We start from the raw sequence: 24774 nt of genomic DNA, 5'->3' as shown, positions 1-24774 counted from the left end.
TTATTACATAGTAAGTGATGCATATATACATGTACATCTTTTCATGATCTTGTGAGAGTGAGAACTACTTCTCTTCACCCTACATCATCTACAACTGGCGATTTGTTCTACTGCTACGTTTGTGATTTGCGACTACTATACGGACTATCAGCCATTGTACTTGCGTTTTTTCTGCCATTAGCCTGCCACATCATCATACCTATATTTTTACTACCATCAGCCTACCACACCATCATTAGCCTGCTATGTTTGCAGTTTTCTCTCTCCTCTCCCTGTCCAACACAGATCTAGCATCACCCTTGCTAAGTTTGCTGTTATCGGGCATTTTGGAGGCTGCCTTGCTGCGTTTCGGGACCCATCAAGAGTACAACACTCTCTCCCACTTATTACCTCTGCTTCGGTCCTTGAGACGAGAGAGTTCAAGGTACAATTTTCGCATTGTATATTTAGTATTCATTCATTCATATCTTGATTGTGTTCATTGTGTTTGAGTTACCCTGACCCTAACTGTGTTCTGTTGAATTTATGCTTTGTCATATGCTTTTTTATGTTTCTATGTTAGGGTATTTCTTCACATGGTATTAAAGCAAGGTCTTTTTCACGAAGCCTCAACCTTTGATATGAAAGCCCTTCGCAAGAATCAGGAATAACAGGAGGCCAATATGACTTCACATCTTCACCACATCATCAAGATACTCCCGAGCCTAGCACATCAAGACACGAGACAAAGTAAGCTTCACAGCTTGCTCCTCCTTCAGACATGGCTGGATAGTCTTCAGACTACTATGGAGTCCATAGACCATACAAGATCTCACGAGCTAAATATGATCTCATCCTCATGTATCGAGCTTAGCAACAGATTGAAGGCAAACTTGAGGTTTTCTCTTTAGATTCAGTATACCAATCTAATGATTTTGCAGGATGGACAGAAGCTCCACAAAAGGCTGATCGCCCTAACATGGAAACTCGAATGGAGTACAAACCATTTTCCTCTCTATCACACTCATCTCTATCTCGTATCTTTTTCATTGCATACACTTCTCTACCTTTATTCACTACTATGTCAAGTACGCATATCAATACTTCTGAACCTTTTGAATTTACTTCCTCTTTTCCACAAGATATTGGTAATGCTCAAGATGAAGATACTTTTCATACCAAGTATTGATTCATAAGCCCCGAAGAGGATACATTTTTCCATTCCAACTCAATAAAATGTAAGCAAAAGTTGCAAGAATCTTTGTTGAGCACTCCTTCTTTTCCTTCAATTTTTACATGTCATGATCAAATCAATTTTGGTGAATCATCTTTTTCTTCATTTGCATTTAATGGACCAAAGGAACCTAATTCATTTCGCACTACTACACAAATGACAAATCCATTTCATCTCCCAATCATCCCACCCTTTAATTTCACTGCACCTTCCTTTCAATCTCCATTAAGTGCACTTTTCATGTCTTCACACGTCACACCAAGGGGTCCTTTACCCTTAGGCACGCCCTTTAGGACCTCATATTTTCCTCAGCCAGGTGGTGTCTCCATGATGGAGGTTCATCTTCCCATCCACACACTTTCAAGTTTTTCACAACTTGGGAATTCCACCCAACCATCACCGAGTGTGGATCAATAGGTACCACAATTTGCCTCCATGGCATTACCTTATGAGCCTTCTGGTCATTATGCTATGCCCCAGCCGACTGTTAGACACGGGTTACCTGCCCCAGTACCTCCACCTCCACTGGCACTTTATGAAAACATTCATGTTCAGTGCCTCTGCATCAATCAACACCCATTGGACATTTTCAACTTATTTCTTCCTACCCACCTCCTACTTATTCCTCTCCACCGCCTCCTCCTTATCCATCTTATTCCACCTATCTAACACCTTATGGTTCTTCCTCCTCATCAACCAAACATGCTTTTAATAACAAGACTCATTTTAATGGGTCAAACTTCACTACTTGGTTAAACCTAATGAGACATGTCCTTGACTCACAAAACCTATGGGATCTTGTGTAGGGGTTAGAATCCCAATATGATCCTGCACATGTTGCATACAAGGTTGTCCGCTCATGGAAGGCTAGGAATGCCTCCACTATTATTGAGCTGATGCAATGTCTATTACCTGAATTTCATTCACATCTTCAACATTTTGACTTAGCATCCAAGCATTGGGTACACTTGACTTACCACGGAGACTCCTAAGTCCTCGGATGATCAAGTCACATTGTTTCTTAACAAGCTGCCGAGAAAGTACTTCCATTTTGTGCAGTTGGTGATCTCACAGCCCCCTATGCCCACTTTCTATGAATTTGAGAGTCAGCTACTATGTTACACTCCACTGTTCAATATGTTTTATAGTTTGACCTCTTCCAAGGGGGCTCTCATTGCTTCTTCTCAGAAGGGGCAACAAAAAAAGGATAAACAAAATCAAAGCTCCAATCAAAATCAAAAGTAAAAACAAAAACAAAATCAAAATCAATCTAATGAGACCCAAGGAAACTCCCAGACATCTCTCAAACCCAGTGGTAAAATCTATTGAAGAAAAATCGGTATTGTCAACATTGCCAGAAGATTGGCCACTTTAATGATGAGCATCAATCAAAGTCAAGAGGCACAACACCAAAAACGAAAATTGTCAAATCCACTCATCGCAACCGAGTACTTCAGATACTCCTTGGATTGTGGACAATGAAGCTACTCATCATATGACCCCCATCAAGGACACTTTCATTTTCCAAGCCCCTACACCCAAGCGAGTCCAAGTTGGAAACAACTCCTCAATCAAGATTCAAGCTCACGGTCACATCAGTTTTGCCACTGACTAGGGCCTAGATCGCACTACGTTGGATGATATATACTATGTCCCCTAACTTGGGGTGAACTTGTTATCCATTTAGCAACTTTTCTGGTCAATTTTCTTCACACCTACCACAGTCAAGGTTCTTGACTGTCAAACTAGTTTAGTGATTACTCGCGGTGAGGCACACCCTAATGGCTTATACCACATAATAAAGTTTCTTTCTGAGATGACAACTGACGGCTTTAAGTTTCACCACTTCCAAGCTTTAGCCACTACACGAGCCTATGAGCACTAAGCGTCTTTTGCATTTTCTGTTAAGACATCTTGGATATAACTCTCTTTATGAGTTGTCGAGTCAAAAGATAGTTGATGGCCTTCCACGCTTGAAGCTATTGCAAGATATTTGTAAAGCTTGTCAACTCCGAAAGCAACACTGCACCCCATTCGCTAAGCAGTCTACACATAGAGGTGACGTGCCTCTTAGATTGATTCATGTTGATCTTTGTGGGCCAACATACACTGCCACCTTAAACTATGCATTGTACTTCTTTTTTATTACACATGACTATTCTAGATACATTGGATGTACTTTCTCAAGCATAAGTCCAATACCTTCATATATTTTTCTACTTAGGTGTTTCACAACCAAACTGATCATTGTGTAGGATGCATGAGGAGTGACAGTGGGGGCAAGTTCACTCCCCACATTTTTCTAAGTTTCTACAAGGACATGGCATTTCATGCCAACTTACCTCTAACAACTCCCCTTCCCAGAATGGAGTCGTAGAGCATAGGAACCAAACCATCACGAACATGGCACGCTCTATGTTGTTCGCAACAAAGCTTCTTTAGAGCCTTTGGGTCGAGGTCATAAACACTTTAGTATAGATCCTCAACCGATACCCAACTGCAGGTATCCCTCAAAGGACTCCGTATGAGGCATTTTTTGGCTCTCGAAAGTAGTTTCTCACTTTAGAGTCTTTGGAAGTCATGCCTACACACACCCTTGATGATAAAATAGGCAAGCTCACTCCCCGAACTCATCTCCTCAATTTTGTAAGATGCTCTTCCGAAGCAAAAGTCTATCATCTGTTCAATTCTCAAACAAACAAGATGATCATTAGGAGAGATGTAGTGTTTGATAAGAGGGACATTGTACAATTTTATGCACCACATTCCAAGTCCTTTCCTCATATTATTCCCTCAAAGATAGTGCCTTCTGAGCCCAATATACTACTCGACTGCTCCTAGCCCACCCGCAAATCCTTCAACTCTCAAGTTCCTCTATGAGACCCATTACCTCACTAGTACTTGCAAACCATGCCAAATTCGAAGATTCTTCCACTGGATTCCACTCCAGAGAGTTCTAAAAGATCTGCCCAATCCAGAGAGTTCTAAAAGATCTGCCCAACTTCCACCTCAGTCATCTTTTGTGTCGTTGTTTATAGCTAATTACATAGTGCATACCGAGTCGGATAGTTGGCAAGAGCCTCTTCAACATCCCTTTGGCAAGAGAGCATGGAAAAGAAGCTAGAGAGTATTCATTGAAATGAGACTTGGACCTTGGTGGATCATTCGAGCCACAAGAAAGTTCTCAAGGAAAGTGGATTTTTAGGACTAAGCTAAAGGTTGATGGGACTTTAGACAAATCATAGAAACATGAAACGACCGAAACAATCTCCCCAACACACCCAAACACATCCCCGTCGCGAATCCGTTGCGAACTATGTCCCCTCCCCATCCTACAAAATGTTCCCTATCCCGTTCCTGACAGGGAATGCCACGTGGCATGCCACTTACTCGGTCGGCTTCTACTCCCACCTCCTCGTTTCACTTCGTCCTCACGCACCTCGTCCTTTCACTCCCACCTCCTCATTTCACTCTAGACTCCAGCCCGCGTCTCATCTACTACCCCTGTCCAATCTGCTTCCACTTGCAACTGTCAGCACCATCACCTCCTCTTCTCTCTTCCTTCTTGTCCAACTTCCCTCTTCCTCCTTCCTCTACTTCCCTCTTCTCTTCTTCCTTCTCCCTTCTCTCCTTTTCTCTTCTCTCTTCAAAGTTCTCAACTTCTCCCTCACTCTTGAGTCTTCTCGCTTCTCTTGAGTCTCTTCGCAGCAATCAGTCCTTTAGGCTTTTCTTCAACCTTTTTTTTTCAGTTTTCAGCCTGAAATGGCTTCATCTTCCCGCCCCGCTTGTCATGCTGGTTGTCGAGGAAAAAGGTCAAATGATTGGTCATAGTGTAAAGAAGAGTGGTGGAGGATCTCAACCACGGGCTTGCAAGCTTTGCCCATACAAGGGAACTAGTGGAGCAAACAAGGTAATCTCTTGAACCGAGCATTTTTATTTCGAATTTTCATTTATTTTAATTCTTCAAAGTTACTTAAATATTAGAATATGGAATACCAATTGCTACTCATTTCATCTTATGCACAATTAGATCCGACCTCATCTTCTACATGAGCCAAATTCAGAGGTACAGTTTTGTCCTAATGTAACCTTGGAGAAGCAAAAGGAGCTTCTGACTGTGTAGCAGGTCAACAAGCTTATCTTGCGTCTAGACCACGACGTGTTGCAGTTAACCCTGCAACTTTTGTGACACCATCTCCATGAGATATGTCTAGAACAGGATCAATATCAAGAAGTGCTACCTCCACACCTACTGCAGGCATTGCATCGACCATGCCATCAACAGCACCACATGTTGCACATAGACAGAGCACACTTGATTCTAGTTACGATCCCAAGAAGAAGAAAGAGCTCGATACATCACTGGCACGCTTTTCCTATCATAACCACATTCAGTTTCATGCAGCCTAATCAGAGTATTTTAAATTCATGTGCAAGAATATTGATGAGTATGGCCCTTCATATGTACCTCCATCATCAGAGACCTTACGCACCACTTTGCTCAACAAGTAAAAGCGCCTTATTGAGCAAGCAACAATGACTAGAAAGAGCCTCTAGGCTATAAATGGAGTTTCATTGATTGTTGATCATTGAAGTGATACACACAAGCAATCCATTCATGGCATGGTTGCCTATTCTCATGGGGAAATGTATTTTATATCTTCATGTGATGCATCAAGGACAAAAAAGTCAGCAAATGTACTTGCAACAGAGTGGGTTACACATATTGAGCTTATTGGCCCAAAGCATGTTGTGGGATTTGTTGCAGATGGAGAGCCCGCAAATAGAGCAACAATGCTATTATCCAGGGATATTATCCACATGTCACACTTTCATATTGTATGGCTCATTGCTTGAACAACCTACTAAAGAATATTGGTAACCCGTCATGGATTGCACCTCTCATAGAGCAAGGAGCTCAAATCGTTAGCTTTGTTTTGAATCATCGGTTTCTTTGCCATCAGTTCTCTTTGCAATCAAAGGAGACACTTTCAAAATACTCTGATACCAAATTTGCCTTTAACTTCTTGATGCTAGGCAGATTAAGAGAATGCAATGGTGCCTTGAGGCAGTTATTTCTTAGTGATGAGTTCACCTCATCAGCATTGACAGATACTTCTATAGGTATCTTATGCTTGTAGAAAGTAAATAACTCCGCTTTTTAGGATGATGTAAAGCAAATAGATGCTATGGTATCATCTACTGTGCATTTATTGAGGGTTATGGATGCTATGCAACCTTGCATTGGCAGGGTATGTCACACTATGAATAGGCTAAATGAAAAGCTGCGTGAGTTCGCACCAAATGATGAGGCACATGAGGAGATACGCCATTTAGTTGTGACGAGGTGGAACTCTTATAGCTCACCCATGCATGCAGCTGCATTTGTTGTGGATCCTGAGTTCCGAGGCAAGAATCGGGAGAACGACAATAAGGTTATGGATGCATGGAGACTTATATTGTCTCGTCTAGTTCCTGATCATGCCACTAGACGAAAGATCAAAGACCAACTTTCATGTTATAGGACGTTTAGAGATACTTTTGATTGTACAGAAGCACAAGAGAATCATTGTAACATTGGGGCAGCTTTGTAGTGGAAGGACTATGGTTCGGATGGTCCTGAGTTGCAGCAACAAGCCATTCATATTTTGAGTCTGATAGTTAGCTCCTCTTGTTTGGAGCAATTGTATGCTTACATTGCTTCAAAGAAGAGGAACCATTTTGGTGGGGAGAGGGCAAATGATCTGGTATTTGTTAGTGCTAATTTGAGGATGTTATGTAACAGTATGACAACAAAGCCCGATCCATTTAGAGTGGGAGATGTCGCAAGAAGAGGAGACACATGCTGATGTTGAGGGAGATGCAGCAATTCATGGTACACATGATGATGAGGCTCACACTTCAAGAGTAGCTAGAGCAACCTTAAATCATGATGATCTTTGATTTAGTTTGCTTATCACGAGTCTCATGACACATGCATATGATATTAGTGTGGCACTTGGGTCGTTGTGCCATGCCGACATTATAGTTGTACTTGCAGTCTTGTAGTTGGTCTTTGGGCTATTTTCGCATGCCACATTTTGCTTCAGTCCAAAGTTTAGACTTCATATTTGTAGTCTTTTTTGGGGCAATGGGCATGTTCTTTTAGAAATTAGACTTCATATTTATAGTCTTTTAAGTTTTTTGGTAATGGGCATGTTCTTTCAGCTTAGACTTTAAAGTTTAGTTCATTGTTCATTGTTTAATGGCATATGTATTATGCGTTTTATAATTGACTAGCTCGACTCTTGAGCCTTGTAAGTTGTACATGATATCTTTAAAGTTAAAACTTAAAACGATCTGCCCTTGTGGATTATATATCTTGGTTTTAATACTCCACATGGATTATGAGTGAAATATTATTTTTTTTCATGAACATTAATTTTTTAAATTCCATTCTCGTTCCCACATCCCCATTCCCTAGATTTGGCATCCTCGTTACCGTCCCCATCCCCGTTCCCCATTCCGGTTCCCTATTTCATGTTTCTATGAGACAAATACAAGCTTGGCTTGTGGTGCAAGGATTTCAACAAAAACAAGGCATTGACTATGCAAAGACCTTTGCTCTTATTGTACAATTGACATCATTTCGTCTATTGGTTGCACTCGCCGCTCATTATGGTTGGTCGATCTATCAAATGGACATCAAGAGTGCCTTTCTAAATGGTTATTTGGAGCAGAAGTCTATGTGCAACAACCACCCGGATTTTCTTCTGTTGACTGGAAGGATAAGGTCTTTCGCTTATGGAAAGTTCTTTACAAGTAGAAGTATACACAGCAATCTTGGTTCTAGAGGATGAATGAGCTCCTTAGAGCTCATGGATACCATTCTACCCCTTATGACCCGAACTTATATGTACGTATCACTTCAAAGGGAGTTAGCTATATGCTACTATATGTAGATGATACTTATCACTGGCTCAAATTCTATTGCCATAGCAAGAATTAAGGCTCAGGTTTGTTCTACTTTTGAGATGACAAACCTTGGTTTGTTGTCTTATTTACTTATCACTGGTTCATATTTTGCTGTCATAGCAAGAATTAAGGCTTAGCTTTGTTCTACTTTTGAGATCATAGACCTCAATTGTTGTCTTACCTTTTGGGGATGGAGGTAGTTCGGTTTGGGAAAAGTATTTTTGTGTCACACCTAAAGTATACTCTTCAATTAGTGGACAAGTATTACACGGATCAGACACAGCCTGCACCACATCTCTTGATCCCACTATCCATCTCTCTAAGGATATCCTAGGTCAGTCCTTCAACGCGACGAGCACACCTTTAGATCTGTGGTAGTAAAGCTTCTTTGATTAATTCACACTATGCCAGATTTAGCTTACTGAGTTAGTTTACTTACTCAAAATTTCATTGCACCTAGGATGTCACATTGAATTGCATGTTCCGTGTTTTGAGATATTTGCGATGCACCTATTCTTATGGCTTGACTTATGGTTCTAGTTTATGTTTGCGAGGATACAATGACTTTGACTGCCAAGAGATCCTAACATGCGGCGTTTCCATAGCGACTACCTCTTTACATTGGGTGCGACACCCATCTCTTGGGCCTGTTGTAAACAAGAGACAGTGGTAGCTTCCACAGCCGCTAGGACTTTTTTTAATAGTACCATAGAGACTATCTAATTGAGGAGCTTACTGGTGCCACTTCAATTTCCATATGACTTACCCACCATTGTCTACTACAACAACTAGAGTGTCATTGCACTTAGGGGTAATCCGATCATTACACCGTGGACGCAATATGTGGGAGTCCACTTCCACTTTACTAGAGAGCAGGTTAAGCTACACACCATCCACCTCGAGTTTATGCCTTCATTAGACAATTTTACGGACATATTGACCAATGCAATCAATTGGCCAGTATTATAGTATATTCTACCCAGGATCGGCCTAGATACACCCTCCCCTACTTCCTCGGATTGACAAGGAGAGGGTGATTCTCTCCAATTTTCCCTTCCAGTTTGAGAGGGGATGGCTTTCTTCTCTTGGTGGTAATAAGATATTGTTTACAGTCTCTTTTTCAGACATTATGTATATTATACTTTGTGTCCTCATCCACATCATCAAGATGACATGATTGTAAAAGGACACTTGGGTAAGTGAACAATTCCCCTACGAGGGCACTGTCCAAGTGAAACCATTGCATAGCATTTTGCACGAGTATGATCACATCTACATTGCCTCTTGCATAACTCCAATGTATTGGCATTGTGTTCATGTAAACATGTATTTGCACGCATTAATCCCGTTTCGATCTTTTGGAGTGGTCAACTCTGGATCCACCATATTCGTGGCATTGCAAGTAGGAGTCTCCAAGGCAATCTCCCTTGCTTAAGATTTGCTCGCTTGCTTTTCACACTCTTTTTGTCTCTCCACATACTCACCATATTTGCTTCACACCCTTAGTCTATTCCTTCGTCGTCGACACCCAATAGTAATAGGGATAGTTTGTTTATTTTGTGAAAGCCTTTGGATCTAACCACTAGTCCCCCATCCTTTACTTAATCAAACACAACCCAAAATCTTTGAAACAAACACTTATTTTTATTTTTTATTTTTTTAAACAAGTTCAATATGATTCCATCTGCCTTTGCAAGACTTGGTAGACCATTGGGCAGCCACCCTTTGTCCGATGCTCTAGCCTCTCTAAGGTAACCACTTGTACTCCTTCCGTAAGATAACTATCACCTCTACAGTCTTGGTAGGCAACTAGGCAACCACTATGCACGCCTTGTCCGATGCCCTGACTAGTCGTTTTGGGGTGGGATGCCTTGGGATAAAAACAAAAACACACAAAACTTTGGGTTGGCCTTTCTTTCAAGCTCAATTTTTTGACTTAAGATGGGGTGTTGAGCTAAAATAAGCATTGCATGCTGAATTAGCCTCTTAAACAGTCCCAAAAATGCTTAATTAATGAAAACCCTAAAATGTGTGCGGATCAAGAGAGTTTAAAACGGTGCCCAATACATCTTGAAACTTTCTATAAATAGGTAGATTGCCCTCCATTTAGCTTAATCTCATTTTTGCAATTCAAGTGATATAGCTTCGCTGCCCACACCCCATCCAGAGGGAACATCTCAACCAAGGCTGCCTAACATTATTTACATCCATCCAACACTTGTTTCCAACATCCATCACACAGTCAACACTGTTTTTGTTGTGTTTACTACATCTATTGCACCATCTACATCTAACGACATGTTCTACTGTTATGTTTATGATCTGTGGCTACTGTCATCAGTCTGCCACATCATCATACCTGCGTTTTTTGCTGCCATCAACCTACTACATTATCATCAACCTGCTGTATGTTTGCAGTTTTTTCTTTCCTCTGCCTATCCAAAACTGATCTGGCATCACCCTTGTTGCGTTTACTACTATCAAACATCTTGGAGATTGCCTTGCTGCATTTCGAGATCCATCAAGAGTACAACGCACTCACTCATTACCTACGCCTCGATTCTCAAGACACAAGAGTTTGGGGTACACTTTTCATTCCCTACACGGTTTGTTTGCTACATGAGCATTGTATATTCAATATCCATTCATTCAATCAAATCTTCACTATGTTCATTGTCTCTAAATTACCCTAACCCTAAATGTGTTTTGCTGAGTTTACCCATTATGATCCATAGTTGTCAAGTACGAAAAGCACGGTACAATAAAATACGGTACTAAATGGTACCTTAAGATTTTTTTAAGGTACGGTACGATATTAGTACAAAAAGAAAACTTAATTATTTTGGACTAAAGATAATAGAATAGATAATTTCAAGTCTAAATAGCAATACTACTAGAGTATATAAGATGAATACTTGAGGGTAAAATGCCAAAACCTAATGATGCATGCGCAACATGCCCTACTACTATCTACAACTTACAACTACATAGATAGGAGTGGATCATCATACATGAATGATCATATAAATAAGAGAAGTGTGGGCTTGAGAGAGAGAAGGTTGAGAGAAATTGTTTGAATCCCAAATAACCTAATCTCATGGGAGAATCATATTAATATAAGGAGCATTTAGCTCATCCCAAAGTGCAGGTCGAATAGGAAAAGATGTATCCATTAAGTTGGTACCTTATGGTACTAATACGTAAGGTACGGTACCTTAAGTATGATATAGTATGAAACCTTTCGTATGTGATACTAGTGCAACTATAGATGAGAGAGGAAGAGGCGAAAGAGAGAGAGAGAGAGAGAGAGACTTGGGGGAGAGAAATAAGAAAGAAAAAAGAAAAACAAAAGAAATGAGAAAGAAAAGAAGAAAGCTGTAGGCAGTGCTCACAGAAAACCATCCTTTAGTGTATTTTTTCCAAGCAAGATTCTCAAAAAACCAGTTGAAATTGAAGCTTGTCTTAATAAAACCGGCTATTTTCCACCCAAAACCAACTGGGTTTAAGCCGAGTCCTTTTTTCCATTGGATGGAAAAAACGTTTTTCGTGAGCACTGGTTGTAGGCTTGAATGAGAGTGGCCAAAAAGCGCCTATTTTTTCATACTAAATCGTACAGATACGTACCGTACCACCATAACGTACGGATCAGTTTGTACTACATACAAAGACAACCCAGCCTTTATCATACGCTTTCATTTATGTTTTTGCATAAGGGTATTTCTTTACAATGGGGAGAGGTGGTTTTCCCATTTTTAACCCTCAATCTTGTCTTGATTACTTTTACATTTCCATGGCTGTAAATTGTCGTATTCAACTTAAGTATTTGCTCTCTCCATTTCTTGAAATATTAAGTCTTCAAAACAAACAAAGATTATAATTGTTCAGCATACTACGTTGTTTGGGGCATTTGCAATGGTATCAAAGCTTTGGCTCGATCCTCAACCTAACACTAGTAGTGCCTACAATTATAAGTAAGTTTGTTTTTTCAACCCTTGCATTGAGTGTTGGAGCACATTTTTCTTAGAATGCCAATGGAAGATCCAAGTACTAGCCTTCAAGTTATTTAAAGTCTTAATGAGGAGAATCAACATATGCGTGAGCAACTTCCCAAATTAGGAGGAGTTGAGAAGCCCAAAGAATCTAAGGAGAAAAAGCCCATCTGCTTCAAGGAGAAAAAGTCATACTAATAAAAGGAGCCGATCAAAAAGCCCAACTACTTTCCAAAGGCATAGTAGAATAATAGAAAGATCTTGTTCTACTTCAAGACACAGGAAGAGATCGTGTCAACACCCATCCTCTTCTTCAAAGTCATCTGGTGCATTTTCCAATGGATCCTCATCAAGCGATGAAAAGTTGCACCCTTCTCGTGGAAGACCTTGTCATCGACAGAGGCATCCACATTCTTTACCCTCGTCTCCATCTTCATGCTGGAGTATATGAAGTCGTATACAAGTCTCTAGAGCAATTAAGGGTTGTGTTCAATGTTGTTTACTTTATGTTAATGATATGAAAGATAACATGAATGGTGAAAACCAATAGCAACTTAAACTCTTGGAAAAGTATAAAGATTGATTTTTTGAAAGATTTTCCCTATCAACTTCCCCCAAAAAGGCTATAAGACCAACATGTTTCTTCCTTATATAAGGACATAACGAGTGAGCCGCCCTCAATAAGAAGAAATAAAAAAAAGCAGTTGTAGAACTACTCAATCCTGGGCTAATCAGGCCAAGTAGCTTACCATTTTGTTCACCAGTTCTTTTTGTTCAAAAGAAAAATGGCACATTCAAAATGTGCATTGATTATCGAGCCCTCAACAAAATCATTGAGAATTAATTTCCTATTCTCAAAATTGAGACACTTTGGATTGTCTAGGTAACTCCAAGGTTTTCAGCCGCATTAATTTGAAGAGTGGTTATCACCGAATCAGGATATTACCACACGACGTACACAAAACTGCTTTCTGCACTACATTAGATCTTTATAAATTCTTAGCACTTCCTTTTGGATTAACTAATGCACCATCAGTGAGAGTGCGCAACAGAAGAGAAACACAAACATAGAGAGACGCAAAGAGAGAGGGAGGGAGAGAGAGAGAGAGAGAGAGAGAAAGCAAGAAACAAGGGAAGAATTCTGCACTGACTGAAAAAGAATGCTGATACAATGATGATGGACTGATCAGTCCTTACATGTAGCCCAAAGCGTCAATGAGGACACCAGATCAGGCTAATGACGATGGCAACACCAAGCACAGGGAGTCGGAGTGTGCACCTACAAAGAGAAGACTGAAGACTAAAGAGAGTGTGTGTTTGCCAAGTGGAAGGGCTGGCTATAAATAGCCATAAATACCCAAACCTGACTGACCTGCATCAGTGGAGACCAAAAGGCTGACAAGCGACAAATACCAGTCATTGAAGAAAAAATGCCATAAAAAATAGGGGACACCTCGGAAAAATCCCAAATGGCAATGACAATGTCTGGTAGGTGTAGCTAGACTGTAGAAAACATTGACTGGCCTAGGAATGCACACATGAAGCCAGACTAACACATGCAAACTAACACCCCCTCTCAGATTCTCGAAGTGTCAGAAGACCCAACAATCTGACATAATGAAGCATAGAAACCTTGGGCAAAGGCTTCATGAAGAGATCTATTGCGTTGTCCTCCATTAGACAATCGGCCACTGCCAACTCGGAATCCACGATCTACTCTCGAACATAGTGATACTAAACCTCAATGGGCTTCGTGCGAGCATGAAACACAAGGTTCTTGGCTAGAGCTAGGGCACTCTGGTTGTCCACACGGAGCTCTGTAGATCTTGGCTAAGGAATGTCAATCGCTGCCAACATGTGGCAAAGCAAAACTGCCTCCATAGCTGTAGGACGCAAGGCACGATACTTTTCCTCTGTAGAAGAAAGGACCACAATAGGCTGCTTCTTGCTGCTCCACGAGATAATTCCCGATTCAAGGGAAAAGGCATAACCTATAGTGGACCTCCATGAATCCACATCACCTACCTAGTCAGAATCACTCCAACTAGAAAGAGTAACCCCCTCTCTATACATGATCCCGCAGGATTGAGTCCCCTGTAAATAACAAAGAACGCGCAAGGCCACGCTCCAATGCTCCTAAGTGGAAGTCATCCTGAAAGAAGACAACAGAGCTACAACAAAGCTATGGCTCTTTGATACCTTGGTCACACCAACACTTCTGTATGGGGTCCCGATGTGGGGGTCTACCATACACAATGAACCACAAAAGATCAGCCATTGCCCGAAGGGGAGGAGAGATACGAAGGATGGGAGCAGATGGAACGCCCCCTGGTAATGATGATCTTCTGGCTGATCAAGAGTAAACCATCAATACCACACGAGATCGTGAGCAGAATTGGGAGCACCACCTATAGTGGCAGAGGCCCTATCCCAAACGGTGACTTTCCTGCACAAGCTTTGAAGCCTACCGCAACAGAGATACTCCTGCCTCGCACTAGAATCATCCAAACAACTCGCATCGCAAGGGGACACTGAATGCTGGTACCCTCATACTCGGGCCTGGCTGTAGCTGCATGGGCTACACATGGACCACCACCTACCTCTACAATATAGTTTGGACTGCCCCCACCTGAAGATTAGCCGGGAGGAGCTGAACCGCGTCATCAGGGGGAATAAGGATTTGGGGAAGAAGATGGCCTCCTACCGAGAGCACCTCCTATGCCTCACACCTAACGGCTTCATTATATGCCCAAGATACATGGATGTACACCTATCCCATGGGGTCCAAAGTGCCATCTGGCAACTCCATATGTCATCACACCGGCTACGCATCGAGACAGGCAAATACGGAGTGGACTCTCTCCCCCCAGAGAACAAGATCTGCCAACTCTGTCAACTGGAGCTAGAGACAGAAGAACATTACATATGTAGATGTCAAGTGTACTACGAGATCAAAGGCTGCTTCCACTGTCTCTTCAAGGAGGGATTCGGGCCACTCTCCCAAACACTAGACTTCCCCAACCAGAAATGCCTTAGGCTCTTCCTCCTGGAGCTACGCCGACATGGAGACCACCTTCTACGAGTTCGGAACCAAACGGTCAGAAACACACAGCAACGCACCCTCCAAGAGTTCTACAGACCCTAGGACTGCAACCAATCCACCAATGGCCCCACCCCGAGGAGTCACCTTGGATAGAGCTACAGAGAGAGGCAAAGCTTGCCGCCCACACCCAACAGGCCCACACCCCTGCAAGAGACATCACCTACAGAGACAACACATATTACAGCGCCAACGGGAAGCCATACCCCGCCGCTTCAGTCTCTCCATGCTAGACAAGCCCATGCAAGACATCTTAAGATGACCACACTCCATGAGCAATTCCACACTGCACTTGAAGTGCATCTAGATTGTATCGAGTCTGTATACCATTTTGTACCTACTCACCTAGTTCACCATAACACTAGATAGTAGCTTTACTAGGACTTGGAAAACTTCCCAGACATTTTGTATGTAACCTTTTGCTCTCATTGGCCAACTTGGCCTTTTGTAGACGTTAATTTTCTCTCTCTCTCTCTCTCTCTCTCTCTCTCTCTCTCTCTCTCTCTCTCTCTCTGACAGATAGGCGCGAATGATGGGGCACAGCTTATGAGACATACTTGAAGTTCACGATGTGAAACTCTAATGGAGCCATGAGGACAAATCCAAGGCTATTCCAAGAGACCTTCACTGACACGAACATCATCCTATATACAAAGACACACTAGAGCCTAGGTGCACACTTGCTAGAGATGAGAGGATACAGGGAGATGGCATGCCGCCCTAAAGCTGATCACAAGGGGGGGACCAAAGGGTCTAGAAGAGTAGCTATGCCGTATAAGGAGCTATAGCACATGGTATAGGTCATGCGGGGAGATGAGGAGACTCGCTTCATGTAGATCCAGATACATACAGATCGCCCCCATGATATACACATGGCAATGTGCTACTTTACCCCAACACATTCTCCATATGTACCGTGTTGAGAAACCCTTCACTTGTAGTTTGTATTGTTGCGTTTCTACGTTTTGCGTTTAGGGTTTGCAGCCCCAAAAAGGGGCACGACCCTAGACTGACTATGCCTATTTATAGGCCACTCTGTCATTCATTCCTCATGGCTGATCCTTCAGTTCGTCACTCCCACTCTCTCTTCGTCAATCTTCTGACACTCTCTCTTCCATCATCTCTCTCTCTCTCCTCTCCTACCACCATCCCCACACTCCTGGCGCCAACCTTCATCTCTAGTTTGTTGCGTTTATGGTGGCAGTGTACTCCTCTTCAGTTCCGTCCATTCTCCATTGTTGGCAACAGCATCTTTTGCGCTCCTACACCTTGCGTTTGGAGTCCACGCTCTCTTGGCGTCAGCATCCACCCTATCTGGCATCATGCAGAGCAAGGAGACAGCCGATGAAGCCTCCATCTGCAAATGCAAGCCTGATGAGGTGACACCAGCTGTTGGGAGCGACGCCAGGTCGTGAGGATGAGCCAGATGCTGAAAACGCAGATGAAGACAGCCTCTGGGAGTGAAACGCCAGCTGTGGAGTGACATCAGAAGGGTAGGAAAGCAGCCAAGAACCAAATGCAAGGTGCAACTACCTCTAATGAAGGTGATGCCTGCTGGAGAGAGATGCCAGATAGTGAGGAACCTCCCTGGCAACCAAACGCAAAAAGGTGGAGCCGCCAGAAGGGTGGAGGATGATGACACATAGGGTGGATGCTGATGCCAAGGGAGTGTGGACTCCAAATGCAAGGTGTAGGAGCACAGAAGATGCTGTTGCCAACAATGGAGGATGGATGCCAACTAAAGAGGAGCACACTACCACCATAAACGCAGCCAATTAGAGATGAAAGCTAGCACCAACAGAGTGTGGAGGTGGTGGTAGGAGAGGAGAGAGAGAGAGAGAGTGAGAGAGATTATGGAAGAGAGAGTGTTAGAAGACTGATGAAGAGAGAGTGGGAGTGACGAACTGTAGGATCAACCGTGAGGAATGAATGAGAGAGTGGCCTATAAATAAGCATAGTCAGTCTAGGGTGGCGCCCCTTTTTTGGGCTGCAAACCCTAAACACAAAATGTAAGAACACAAAAACGCAAACTGCGGGTGAAAGGTGAAGGGTTTCTCAACACCCCTTCTCAGGCCCAAAAAGGGGAACAAGAGAAGAGAGAGGTGGAGATATAATGCTAAGGGGAAGGTACAACGAGGGGGAGAAGTCGATGTCGAAGACAAAGTGCTGAAGCATGTAGAATCCCAAGAAGGGTAGGAACCCCCTCTCAACCTGGATGTAGATGCCGAAGAAGGAAGAGGAACCTGGTGTCAGTGTCGACAGTCATTGGTGGAATGACAGTTCTTGCCGCAGTAGGAACACCCAGTAGACTAGTCATCTGTTGGGGGAAACGCCATGGTACCAGGGTGGCAAACTGAAGAAGGGAGTGTGGGAGAGAGAAAAAGGATATCTCCCAATGCGTAGCGGAAATAATAGAGAAATCAAATATTGATACCAAACCTACCACCGCTCTTTGTCTTCTTTGATGAGAAGGATCTTTGTGGCTCTCTAAGCACCTCTCGCTTTGATACCATGTCATAATGACTAAGTGACCAGAGAGACAGTAGGGTTTGCGAGGTAAAACACAATGTGTACGGCAAACATTGAGAGAGAAAAGTAACACAAAAGATGATGAAAGATGAATCATGCTAATAAAGTGAATCTAATACAAGGGTGCCATAGCACAAAGGAAGCCCTGGAGTGCAGGAAGACTACCGAAGAAGCCTCTGAGTTTGCAAACGCAGGATGAAGAGGTATCGCCTAGAGCAAGGAGACTGCCGTCGAAGGGTAAGGAGCCTCTGAATCTACAAACATCGGGATGAAGAGTGGTACCTACGAGCAAGGAGACAGCCAATGAAGCCTCCGTTTGCAAACGCAAGCTTGATGAGGTGACGCCAGCTGCTAGGAGTGACGCCAGGTAGTGAGGATGAGCTAAATGCTGAAAACACAGATGAAGATAGTCTCTGCGAGTGAAAAGCCAACTATGGAGTGACGTCAGAAGGGTGGGAAGCAGCTAGGAACCAAACACAAGGTGCAACTGCCTCTAATGAAGGTGACGCTTGTTGGAGAGAGACGCCAAATGGTGAGGAACCTCCCTGGCAGCCAAACGCAAGAAGGTGGAGCCGCCAGAAAGGTGAAGGATGACGCCAAGAGAGTGTGGACTCCAAACGCAAGGTGTAGGAGCACAGAAGATGTTGTCGCCAACAATGGAGGATGGACGCCAACTGAAGAGGAGCACATTACCATCATAAACGCAGCCAACTAGAGATGAAGGCTGGAGCCAAGAGAGTGTGGAGATGGTGGTAGGAGAGGAGAGAGAAAGAGATGATGGAAGAGAGTGTGTGTAAGAGGATTGACAAAGAGAGAGTGGAAGTGTCGGATCGAAGGATCAACCGTGAGGCATGAATGAGAGAGTGGTCTATAAATGGGCATAGTCAGTCTAGGGTGGCGCCCCTTTTTGGGGCTGCAAACCCTAAATGCAAAACGCAAAAACGCATACTGCGGGTGAAAGGTAAAGGGTTTCTCAACACACCACAGGGGGAGAGTCACCATATCTACCATTATATGAGGACATTATGCATTATGCAAACATTGGAGATGTCCTGTTGGTGGGGGACTTCAATGCTCACACGGCACAAAGACATGTTCCCTTCTTCAAGAGTGAGGATCACATGTATAGAGAGAAAGCACCAAAGGAGATACAGCTCAATCAAGCATCATAGGACACAACTGAGTGCACAAATTATGGTGACCACCTCCTAGCCTTGGTAGGCAGTGGACACACATGGATTAGCCATCCTTAACAGCTTGGCTAGATGGCTTGGATTGGAAGCTCTAACATGCTTTCCACATAAGCATGCATCCAAACATACAAGAGAAGCCCCCTCTAAAGGATCCATACAAAGACTACAAGGCACATGTGGACTATCTCCTAGGGCCCTTATCCCTCATCCCCAACATATAGTCCTTCAGAGTGTCCCCTCGTCCCCTAGCAAACAGCAGCCAACCACGCCTACCTACAATTTACCATCACCTACAAACATGAGGTGATCCCTCCAATGAGCAGCCACTCAAGATTCCCCAGATACCACTTTACCAAATTGGCAGCAAGTGCTTACTCTAATCGTCTCTATTGGAGCTTGCAAGAGACGGACCCTCACATACTCCTAGAGGATTTTACAACAGCATGTAGGAGCACTTCACACCTCAACTGCCATGTATTTTCCCCACACACACACCCATACCACCCCCCAAGCAAAAATGTCCCACAGAATAGCTGGTATAACAAGGAATGCAAGGAAACCCATCTTTGTCTCCAGCAAGACAAAACACAAGGGACCTATACATATATCCGGACATGCTCGATCTTGCGTTGCCTATTGTGGCAGAATAAGAAGGCATTTCTATCCAACATGGAGCATGAGTTTTATCAACTATTCTTGGGACAAGATTGCAAGGAGGCCTAGAAAGCATTCCAAGCACCCTGAGCCCATACACCCATCCAGACACATGGCATACATGTGCCAGCTCATTATAAAAAGCACATGGGCAGCCATCATTGCCCTGACCACCAAAGGTTCTCGATGGTTCTCGGTGCCATCGATAGACTTTGGAATGGTTGGTGGGCCTAAGACCATGATGGACTAGTAGCAAAGCACCTATCACATGCAAAGACATCCTAGCACCCCTTCTACCTCACCTATTCAACAGGGCCCTATGTGAAGGCTTCCCTGCTAGTTAGTCAACTAATACTATAGTACAAATCCTAAAAGCTACAGACCCCATGGTTCCTACAAACTATAGGACAGCCATGGTTGGCCACATGCTAGCCAAGCTTCGATACTAGAGTATGAGCTAAGCAAATGGGCAGAGAAGCACCGACATCGAGCATGTGGACAAGCAAGATTTAGGAGGGGTTAGTCCACTCTTAATCAAATCCTCACACTCGGAGCCATCATTGAGGAGCGCAAGGCACAAGGGAGGCGAGTATATTGCTGCTTTGTGGATTTTCGTAAGGCCTTTGACAAAGTACCACGTGCTAAGCTCATGCAAAGACTACAAGAGCTAGAGGTCTTGATGGAGATGAGATGGGGGACATTAGCACTATATGCATCTATTGTAGGGCGAGTACGAGTACCAAATGGGCTGTCAGAGGAGATCAACACCAAATGGGCTGTCAGAGGAGATCACCAACACCATTGGGGTTGAAACAAGGATGCTCGCTCTCACCTACTCTATGTGGCCTCTATATTGATGAGATATCAAACTACATTGACAGACCCACGAGGGGAGGGAGCTGGCCTAGGGGGGGCATTGATACCCATACTATTGTATGCCGAGGACATAGTCCTCATCTGTAGCACACAGAGGGATTGCAGCACCAACTAGATGCACTACAGGCCTTCTGTCAAGGCAGGGATCTCACAATGAACCTTGGGAAAACCAAGGTTATGGTGTTTAACACTTCCTTCCAATGGATTCAGCGATCAGTATCCCATTTCACATATGGAGAGGAGATAGTGGAGGTGGACCGAAGATATGTTTACTTGGGGATTGCAATTTCAAGACCGAGATTCACTTTGAGGAGAGCAACAGAGGATACATTGACACAAGACTATGCGGCTCTGGGGGCAATGGAGAGCCAATGCACACGTATACAGTTTCACGAGCCTTGAACGAAGCTCTGGCTCTTTGACACTTTGGTCACACCAGCGCTTTTGTATAGGGCCCCCATATGGGGATCAAGCCTCTACCACACAAGGAGAGCCACACGAGATCAGCCACTACCCAAGGGAGAGGAGATATAGAAGGGGTGGGAGCTGATGGAGAGACCCTAATGCCGATGATTTCACAGATGATTCGAAGTAAGCCCTTTGTACTGCATGAGATTATCATAGCAAAGATAGGAGCACCACCTCTAGTGATAGAGGCCCTCTTCCAAACTAACTTTCTTGAATAGGATTTGGACCTTGCCAAAGATACTCCTAGCTCACACTTGAGTCATCTAGACAACTAGCATTATAAGGGGATACTAAGTGTTGGTATGCCCGGACACACGCATGGGTACAGTTACATGGATTACACATGGATCACCTCCCACCACTACAATACAACTTAGATTGCCCCCACTTGGAGCTCAACCGAGAGGAGTTGAACCACATCATCAGGATGGACATTATTCAAATACACAACCAAGATATGGGTGACACCTACTGAGGATTTAGGGACAAAGATGGCTTTCTACCAGAAGCATCTTCTACACATCCCCTAATGGCTTTGTTGTATGCCCAAGATACATGGATGCACATCTCATGATGTACGATGTGCCATTGGGTAGCTCCATACATCCTCACACCAGCTCCAGATTGAGACATGGCGCAAACTCCCTCACTTGGAGGAGGGGATTTGCCAACTTTGTCAAATTGAGCTAGATACAAAGAAGCACTACTTATGCAAATGCCGATGTACTACGAGATCTGAGGGCACTTCCATTGCTTGTTTAGAGAGAGATTTGGGCCACTATCCAGGGTTCTGGATTTTTCACATCAAAGATGTATCAGGCTCTTTCTATTGAAGCTACGGCACCATAGAGAGTATCTCTTACAAACCAAACTGCAAAGACACGGAGCCACACACCAATGTGCACTCATGGAGTTCTATAGAGCATCGATGACTATACCATAAAGCCCTCCCTGGTCCAATCGACAACCCCACCACGAGGGGTCACCTTAGACATAGCCATAGAGGGATGTAGAGCCCACTATCCACGTCCAGCTGGTCCATGCCCTCATAGGAGACACCATCTGCGGATACAGAGGATGCTACATTGTCATAGAGGAACCCTACCTCACTACTTCAGCCTTTCTATGCTAGGCAAACCCATGAGAGATATCCTGAGATGAGAGCGCTTCTTGAGCAGTTCCACACTATATTTGGCTTAGACATCATTTTGTGTACTCATCAACCACGTAGTATCACTATTTATTTTCCATTTAGATAGTCATAGCATTAGATGTCAACTATTTAGGGACATAGAAAATGTAACATTTTGGTCTCATAGGGCAATTTGGCACTTATGATGGATGGAGGTCGATGGAGAAACCCCTAGTGTCCATGATATCCAAGATAATCAGATGTACAGATCATCAAAGCCGAGCTAGCAGCTACACCGATTGTGATAGAGGCCCTCACCCGATCAGTCGCATACATACATAGCCTATGGGACTTACCCAGACACACACATGCACGGTTGGCCCTTGAGTCTTCCAGGCAACTTGCCAGAGAGGGTGATACTTCATGTTGGTATGCACAAGTGTCGGCCTGGTTTGAGCTGCATGGCTTTAGCATGGACAGGTTACCTCCCTTCCAGTACTCCCTTGATGCACCATCTCTTGATCTAAGCAGGTTAGAGATTTGCAAGATCATCAGGATGGATCTTACCCAGTTGGATATCAGGTGGACATGGTTGATGCCAGAGCAGGAGCTAGGGACAAAGATGGCTTTCTACCCCGAGTATTTCCTTCATACTACAGATGATGGATTTATTGTTCGCCCGAGATACATGGACACCCAACTTTCCCATGGGATCAGATGTACTATTGGCCAGTTGCACACCTCCTCACATCAACTAGAGATTGAGACTTGCAGATATAGATCCATCCCACCAAAGGAGCGCATATGCTATATATGCCAATTAGAGCCAGAGACAGAGGAGCGTTATAACTACTGCTGCCCAGCATATTATGAGGTCCGTAGTCGTTTCCATTGTCTCTTTAGAGACGGATTTGGACCACTATCCAAAGTCATGGATTTTACCGATCAGCAATGCCTTGGCCTCTTTCTTCTTGAGATATGACGGCTTCCTGACATGCGCCTCAGAAGTACAGCTGCTCCAGGACACCGAGGCCCTTCACAGAGGTAGCTCATAGACTTCTTTGCAAAGGAGACTCAGAAGACTTCAATACAGTTACAGCCACAGTCCACACGAGAGCCTCTCTCACTGCCACAGTCCACACACAGACAAGGAGTATTGATTGATCGAGCCGTTCAGCTTAGCGAATCCAGACGTCCTAGGCCTCAACACAGACACCGACGACACCTTCATAGGCGGATACAGGGGATTATTGCTCAGGCTAGAGCTAGGCCCTCCATACCCACATGAGATTGTACCATTTGGAGCTCATTGTTACTAGATAGAGCTCTATGTTTTACACATACCCATAGTTAGTTTCCTTTTTATTTTGCTTTGTGCTACATATTTTGCCCAGACTGTTTGTACCATCATACACATGATTGTAACTCATGGTGTCATAGGTCATTTTGGCCTTTTGTAGACATTAATATATCATTTCATCTCTCTCTCTCTCTCTCTCTCTCTCTCTCTCTCTCTCTCTCTCTCTCTCTCTCTCTTTTTTTCGTAAAAGGTAATTGTATTAATTACGAAAAAAGTACAAGATTACTTGATTACAAGATACATGACGACAATCTAAGTCATCATGTGAAGAGATTCTAAGAACTACAAGTTACAACGTCATGGCAAAGATGCAGAGGAAATTGCCCTATGCCAGGGACGTAAGTCCTCCCTAGAGAGCAAATCAGAATGCCGGAGAAGATCCAACTGCCAATACAAGAGGCCCTTAAGCCTCGCAATATGCCGCTGAATATTATAGGCGGAGTCAAAAAGAAAAGCATTCCGAATGGTCCAGTTATGCCAGCAGCCCCAATATCGAAGAAAATGATACACGAGCTTCATATGTGGCTGTGCAGGAGCGGGGTATTTGGGCTGCCCGAAAACCCAATCAAAGGGGCGCAGGGTGAAACCAACCACTCCTTGCCAAACAGCCGACAAAAATTCTCTCTCTCTCTCTCTCTCTCTCTCTCTCTCTCCTATATTTGTGTTTAGTCCAATCGTATGCTTCCACATTGCAACACTCTAACATGGTATCAAAGAACCTTAAAGGGCTGATCAATTGTGGATAGATCTAAAGAGGATATCTCGATGCAACACCAAGGCTGCATTTTCAGTATTTGGGTGTGAACAAAAGGGTTGCGCATCAAGACAATACTCAAACGAGCAAGCACATGCGAAAGGGGGCTTATTTGCTGTTTTTGTGTGTAGGACAACATGTCAGGGCAAGAATAAGCCTACATTTTGGGACTTTTGGAGCAGACTTGTTTTTTAATGCTTGTGAATGGGCAAAGGAAGTCGTAGCCTAGCTTCTTTATCAGAGTCCAAGGGGGGCTACCCAATTTGTGTCATGCAATCAAAGGTATAGAGGATTTCTTCTTAAGCAGACATGGAAATTCAGGCTATTATAGACTGCAAGTTCCCTGTCCTACTAGCTCTACCCCCAAATTAGAAGCTTGACAGAGAAAATCACAGCATCTGGCATGTATTGCTAAGTCCATCTTGGAGTCTTACAATCTGGTGAAGCTTGTGACCGAAGCAATTGACCATAAAGGTCAAAGAATCTTTCAGTCTTTCTTGGACGAAGAAGACACGATTGGAGAAGGTTCAAGGATATTGGGACAAGTTGAAA

General features: G+C 43.6%; 1 protein-coding gene across 3 annotated transcripts in view; it reads right to left on the bottom strand.

Annotated features, from left to right (window-relative positions):
* LOC148019981 (single myb histone 1-like) overlaps window positions 1–24774 on the bottom strand; it is a 104386-nt gene that overhangs the window by 48800 nt on the left and 30812 nt on the right. The gene's annotated exons all lie outside the window — the stretch shown is intronic.

The sequence above is a fragment of the Lygodium microphyllum genome, chromosome 19 (genome assembly GCF_053477565.2).
Source record: "Lygodium microphyllum isolate KBCC chromosome 19, Lygodium_microphyllum_v1.1.10, whole genome shotgun sequence".
NCBI classification, from domain to species: Eukaryota; Viridiplantae; Streptophyta; class Polypodiopsida; order Schizaeales; family Lygodiaceae; genus Lygodium; species Lygodium microphyllum.
This window is presented reverse-complemented; position numbering and strand designations above follow the sequence as displayed.